At 33.7% G+C, this 6,727-nt stretch overlaps 1 pseudogene; it reads left to right on the top strand.

Annotated features, from left to right (window-relative positions):
* Window positions 1-114: 114 nt before the first annotated feature.
* LOC119642114 lies at window positions 115-732 on the top strand (annotated as a pseudogene).
* Window positions 733-6,727: the final 5,995 nt, after the last annotated feature.

The raw sequence follows: 6,727 nt of genomic DNA, 5'->3' as shown, positions 1-6,727 counted from the left end.
TTCAAAAAAAAATGATAATTCGATTTTACCCTATTTTCAAAAAAATGATAATTCGATTTTACCCTATTTTCAAAAAAAAAATGATAATTCGATTTTACCCTATTTTCAAAAAAAAATGCTACGCCAGTTGTTTTAAGCAACGCTCCCAAGTTATACCAAAGACGGCAATCTGTTAATGTCCCCACAGTGGCAACAGACCCGCACATCGATATTAATGCTATACAGTTTGACGTTACACAAAAATTAAAAAAATTGAAATCAGAAAAATATAGCAGAAGAAGCAATTAAGGCGGCTCGGGCCTCCTCAACTTTACAATCCTTTCAGAGTACGAAATATAGAAAGAAAGATCGGAAAACTATACGAGTAGCTGGGAGTCAAGTTTGGGAAGATCGTACTTTAGCTGACTGGCGCGATGATGATTTTCGTACATTCTGCTGTGATTTGAGTAATGAAATTAACGATGAGGTACTCACACGAACTATTAACAATTACCCCTCATTTCAAAGGGCTCGCGTAATACTTCATAGAAGTACAGCTTAAACTAAAGGTTTCGGATTTTCTTGAACCCAAAGATTTCATTAAAACCATGAAGGAGATGCATGGCCGCTACGCAGTCAGCCGCCCGATAGAATTAAATAAATTGCCGCACTTGGCGGCAATGTAGATTGGATATTGTTAAAAAAAAGAAGAGCGAGAAACAGTTGCTTCTGCAACAGTTCACTTCAAAGTGATTATAGGCGACGATGACTTAAGTTTCACCTTCTCCGCAATTAGTTTCAGGATTCAATTTAAAAAAAAGAAGGAACATACTGTTTTTAGTTTAAAAAAATTATTTAATACAAAAATCACTTTTCTATACTAATAATAATGTTATTTCTTTAATTAATGGAATTTTCTACGTACGCTATTAAGTTGAAAAATATATTTGCTATATCATTAGTTTTTTGACCCTTGAGTCGTTACTGTGGTATAAATAAAATAAATTAAAATTTGTCTGTCAAAAAAAAAAATAAAAAAATGATTTAAAACCATTCATCATCCGTATTAGTGAGGTCGTTTGTTCTGAATTAGTTTCTTCGTTGTCGTACAATATATTACTATCACCTATCTCTTCCCTGGGCAGTTGCTAAGAACAGAAAAAAGCTTTATGACCGAACATTAAGTTGGTTTTCGCCGTTAGTTCCGTCGCCTGATATAATTTACGCGGATAATATTGATGAGAATATTGAAGGATAATACTGACGACAAACTATGATGGAAACGGGCAGACCAATAATACAGCCGACCAGAAAGTCTAGCCAATGGTTATTAAGTTTTATGTTGATATTTGAGATGTTGCCGCGTTAGCTTATGCTTTTCTACCAAAGCAGGGGTCCATCTTCCCCGTCTTAGCTTCTGCTGCTACTATTGTTTTTACGTAATTCTTCCACTGAACTTACACTCAGACTTCTTTTCGCTGCTCTTGAACTTTTCTTTACATTGTCCACTAAAGCATTACATGACATTGTTTTTAAAATTAACAATTTTGCTTTCAACCTCGCTAATGATTTCCGTTTTGAAAGTTGAATTTTTTTTTATTTTTTTTTATTTTGCCGCCACTTTAATTGAGAGATGATTTTGTCCTTTGTGGGCGAATTGTATTTTTTGTAATGCATTTTGAACTCATATCAATCGTCTTTTCTTTAGTGTAGTTAAATTTTTCATAATGTTTAATACCTTAAGTGAAGTCTTTTCTTTTTTTTAGACAATATTACGAGAGGATATCAATGAGTCCCTTCAGGAGACTGTTGTAATTTAATCTAAACGAATGTAAACGAATTGCTTAAAGTCTTAATATATCTTGTCTTTTGTGTAAAAAAAGACTAAAATACTGAGCAAATTTCTTGTGACAATTTACCACCTTCAGACAGTTTACCACATTCCTCGCTATTTGCGTTTATGCAAATGTGTCCAAACTGTAAATTAAAAAAAAAATTACCTAGAAGGGACGGACAGACAGATGGATTAGAATTTCAGATTGACTGACTGCATATATATATATACTTTTTCTTAATTTTCCAAACCGCGTTTTAATTTTAAGCAAATAGAACGAGAAAGTGAGTATACCTCTTTTTTTTGTGATGAGTGCAACAAAAGTAAATAATATTCAAATCATATTGAGTATTTTGATACCTATCATATATACTTGTACGTATATATTTATACATATAATCCATTTCTCAAGTATAGATTTGTTTTTTTCACCAAAATAGATCTTTGCTCGATCTGTAAATATTTAGGATTGAGATTTTGTAAATAAATGCAATTACGTCGAGCCAGCAGTATATTTACATCATTTAAATCTTATCTTCTTATTGCGGGGGGAACTTAGTAAAACTTGTTTTTGTTACGAAATTATTTTTAACCGTTGTAAGATGTCTTTTAAGTTTGTGGCATTGATTTTTGACTAGTAAAGATATTCACAAAAAGAAGAGGAAGAAAAAAAGCAAACAAAGCATCGATATTCTCTATGAAAATTAATCTTCAGATAACAATTTTTACCACAATAACTGCACCAGTGTTTCAACTCGCCTGTATGAAATTCTATATGCTCTTTCAAGTATATTTAGTTAGAGATTAAAATTTTTTTTTTTTTATTTTGAATTGTTGAGTGGAGACGGACTAAGCCAATGAATTTTGTGGCTTATATGTCGTATGATAATTCTTATGATTAAATTCTGTTTTGCCAACATCACCTGCTGCTAAATGTAAACAAACAAAACTTGTTTTTGTTTTCGAAAATAAGAAGCGCCTATGTGTTTTCTTGTTGGATTAATAAAATAACAAGAACCTATGCATTTGTTTTTGTTTTTACCAAAAGAGTTGATAAATTCGGTAAAATGGATTCCCGCTACCAGGTAGCCATTCAGAAAACTATGGAACAGCAGACTATGACTCTTCAGCATTCGTCGGTATTTACCGGGAGAGAGAATCGGCTTGCACCGCCTGCCCCGACGCCGAAAAGCTGGCGTGCTCCTCCTTGCTTATTTGCATGCGCTCCAGGGCACTTGGCGGTTTTTCGACGATTGAGGCTGATAGTAGTGTAGAGGAAAATTCGCATTTCACGGAATGGTCAAACGAGATATATTTAATCTGCAATGAGGGTGAACAAAATAGAGTGAATGCTTTTAGAGTCTACGGGTGGACGCTTAAGGCTTGACGTAAATCGCTTTGAAAAGCTACTCTTGTGACATTTCTCTTTCAGCATGCAAAAAAAAAAAAACGAACTCCAAATTATGTCTTCAGAAAAGAAAAAATTTAAATACTGACAAATGACGGTTAACAACTTCTGTACCCAGGCAGCTGTAAGTCTAACATTCTGTCACATACTAAATTCTAAAGATGCTGTACAAATATCTTCTCTTAAATTTGAATACAGGGAAAAATTTTTTTTACTTATATTAAAATTTATTGCATTATTCAGCCTTAAATATTATTTCATGACATCGCAATGTAAGTAAATCGACACCTGTTTTGTTGCTCCTTGGCGCTTTCCAATGATAGCGATAGATAATTGGACTATTTTCGTCCTTTTTTTGGATGAACAGTTAAGGTGGACCGAGCCAATAAATTTTTGGCCCATATATCCAGATAATAAACAAAAGTAATTATTAGCAAGAAATATATGTAAAAAACAACAAAAAATTCCGGCGTAGATATGCTGAGGTCGGTATATTAACAGTAACTACAGATTTTTGAGTTGTTGACAGTAATGTAAAAAACAGGGTTGCAAACATTGGCTGAGAAAAGAATGTTTTTGGAGATAAATTCTGGTTTATAAAAAAAACGAAGATCGTGAATTACCGTGAAGGTAAATTCGCTTCTCTACTAAGGCAAATTAGTTCTCCGAGACGATGTAGGCATTTTGTTGTAAAATGATCAAGGAGGCCACAATATTACTTGTGAAAGCCAAAAGAACTTCTAATACCATCAAGCCTGTGACATCTACTAATTAGAGGCACCTGCTCTCCTTGCCTTTACAAAATTTGCAAACACAGCTTCGTCGAGATGAGCAGTAATTTGACTGTAGCCTTACTAACGTCTTTTAATCCACCAATATTAAAAATTTTAAGATATTCATAAAAAAAAAGATCAGAAGAGATTGTAACGTTTCGGAAACTCTACCTATACACGGATGTTGTCGTCTAATTCCTATCATTTTTCGAAAGTTTTCCGGCCTGGCTCGTCGGATGGGGGGTATCCAAGTATAGGATATACAGACACGTGATAGGTACTTGCCTCGCTACGATATTCCATTATTTTAAAATAAAACATGCTTACTATGAAATCTGAAAAAAAAGCTTTTGACTAATCTAATCCATGCCCTGACCACACTGCTTCTACCTCCCCTCTCCGCCACCCAACGGAAGTCTTACCAGTATGTTACCTTCTAATGAGAACACATTTCTTTACTCTCCATTTCAATGAATGTATTACAATGTTTTAATTCCATATGTACAATTCATAATTTTCCAAAAAAAAGGAAGAACAGTTAGTATCCAATCTTATCCCAAACTTAATACGAATTAGTATAATATTACCGATACAAAATTACGCTCTGGGCAAGGGTTAAGGATTAATTTCTTAAAACGACTCACCGCAACCGCCAACTACGCCGATGCGCATCGCAATAGCTGAAAAGTGCTCTAATTACTTGTGAGTGCTAGAATTATCGCAAAAAAAGAGTAGGATTAATATTAAGGTACTAATACTCGAAAGATAAGCCAAAGATTGCTTCCCTCATAGAGACGGTGTGCTCCAGACGTACGCCGGATGATTTAATTAACTTCCTTCCTTCCTACTTTTACTGCTTATATTTTTTCCTTTTCCTTTTTGCTTCAGGCCCCTTTTTTTTCCTTGTTATCAAAAGATTTGGAAAATCCTTTTATCGTTTCCTTGAATGACAAAACAAAATCGCTATCCTTTAATTACTCCCCACAAAAAAGTATTTGCACGCTAAAAGAATCCGCGGAGCGCCATCTTTTTTTTCTTCTTCTCAAAAACGTGCCAAAACGATCATATAGCACCCAAAAATGATTGTAGAAAGTGACAAGTGTTTATGCACATGCCATTTTCGGCAAGAATTCATTAAATTAATTGGAATCGATATATGGATTGCATGAAAGTGAAATTTCACCCTATAAATGTTATTATAATTTCTTAATAACACTGTTAGAGATGCCTTTTAAAAATTTTGCTAAAAAAACACAGAAAGCAAAAAGAAGCATCCGACTCGTCGCTTTTTCAAGGTTGCCAAAGTTTGTCTCTTTCTTTCCTGTTTTTCTCTCTCCCCACTACAGTGCCTGTTACAAGATATTCATGCATTTCTTCTCAGCACTGCCCCAGGTTTCAACAAATACAAAGAATTTACACTGCGTAATATAGTAACAGAAGTTAATTTGAGGATTTTGAAAGCCTTCGGCACTCAAACAAGCCTTATAAACAACCTGGTTATCAAGCACTGATGAATCAGGAGATGAGAAAGTTAGTTTAGCACCACGACAAGTCATCCTCCCTCTCTTGTTGTTATCAATATTATTTAGAAAATAATCCTCAAAATCATTTACATTTACAATAATCTGATCAGACCCTGTCGTTAAGGATGCTATCCCGGGAAACACTTACGAAAAATTCGGAAAAAAAGGAATATCTCCATTATACAGTTTTTTTTTTTTTAATTTCCTCAGAAAGAGGAATTTGAGATTTTTAGCACATCAGCACAAGGGCTTGCTCAATTCAATGGAAAAAGAAAGTTTTCTTAATTTGACAAAGAGAAGTGAAACTATACCCAGGTATAATATATAAAATAAAGGAATAAAAAGGAAAATATTTTCCAAAAATATTAAGTATAAAGTTTCACCTCATCAAAGGCGAATCCAAATCTACAGTCAGTATGATGAAATAATAATAACGAAGAGTTTAATCAACAATCATTTGTAAATTAATTTTAAATGGATATATGCACAAAAAGCGTTTGGTTCACGTCGACTCAACTTATAGTAAATTTTGACAACCATCATAGCGCGATCTGTCGAGCAAGTAAAAAATCAATTTTAGGGAGTACGTTTCGTGTCACTCTCTATTCTATTCCCTGATCAAAATTTTTCAAAATTCGTTTCTTCACCTTCAAACTTAATTGCTTATCAATATTAAATTTTGCGAAAGCGCACACCATAAACTTAATATATGAGGATCTTCTGCTGGAACCACTTCACTACTATTAAATTCGTGATTATAAGAAATTTGATTTCGTAGTTTGTTCTAATTCACTTCTATTGCGGTACCACTGCAGCGTGGAATTGAAATTTGGAAAACTGTATCCAAAGCAATATTCTTTTGGATAAAAATAATTCAAATGGGTTATGCTTTATTTAATTTCCATCATGTTAACCAATTTCTTTTTTTTTTTTGTTTGAGTCGGTTTCGTTTACTGCTCACATCTAAACTGCTTGAACTCTTTTCTCATTAAGTGAACATGATTAATTACCCACGAAACTAGAACCATAAGAATACGCTATGCTTAGATTTTACACATTTGTATCAAAGTCGAGAGTTCTTTGCAAAAATGTTCCTACAAAGGAAAATTTCCAAAACGTTCTACAGGGTTGTTCATTGTGTGGTTATTTTGATATCCTGTGGATAAGGGATAAATGCTTGGATTTTTTTAAACGTAATGTCAAGTCAACA

This window comes from Glossina fuscipes, unplaced genomic scaffold (assembly GCF_014805625.2).
Source record: "Glossina fuscipes isolate IAEA_lab_2018 unplaced genomic scaffold, Yale_Gfus_2 214, whole genome shotgun sequence".
Classification (NCBI taxonomy): Eukaryota; Metazoa; Arthropoda; class Insecta; order Diptera; family Glossinidae; genus Glossina; species Glossina fuscipes.
This window is presented reverse-complemented; position numbering and strand designations above follow the sequence as displayed.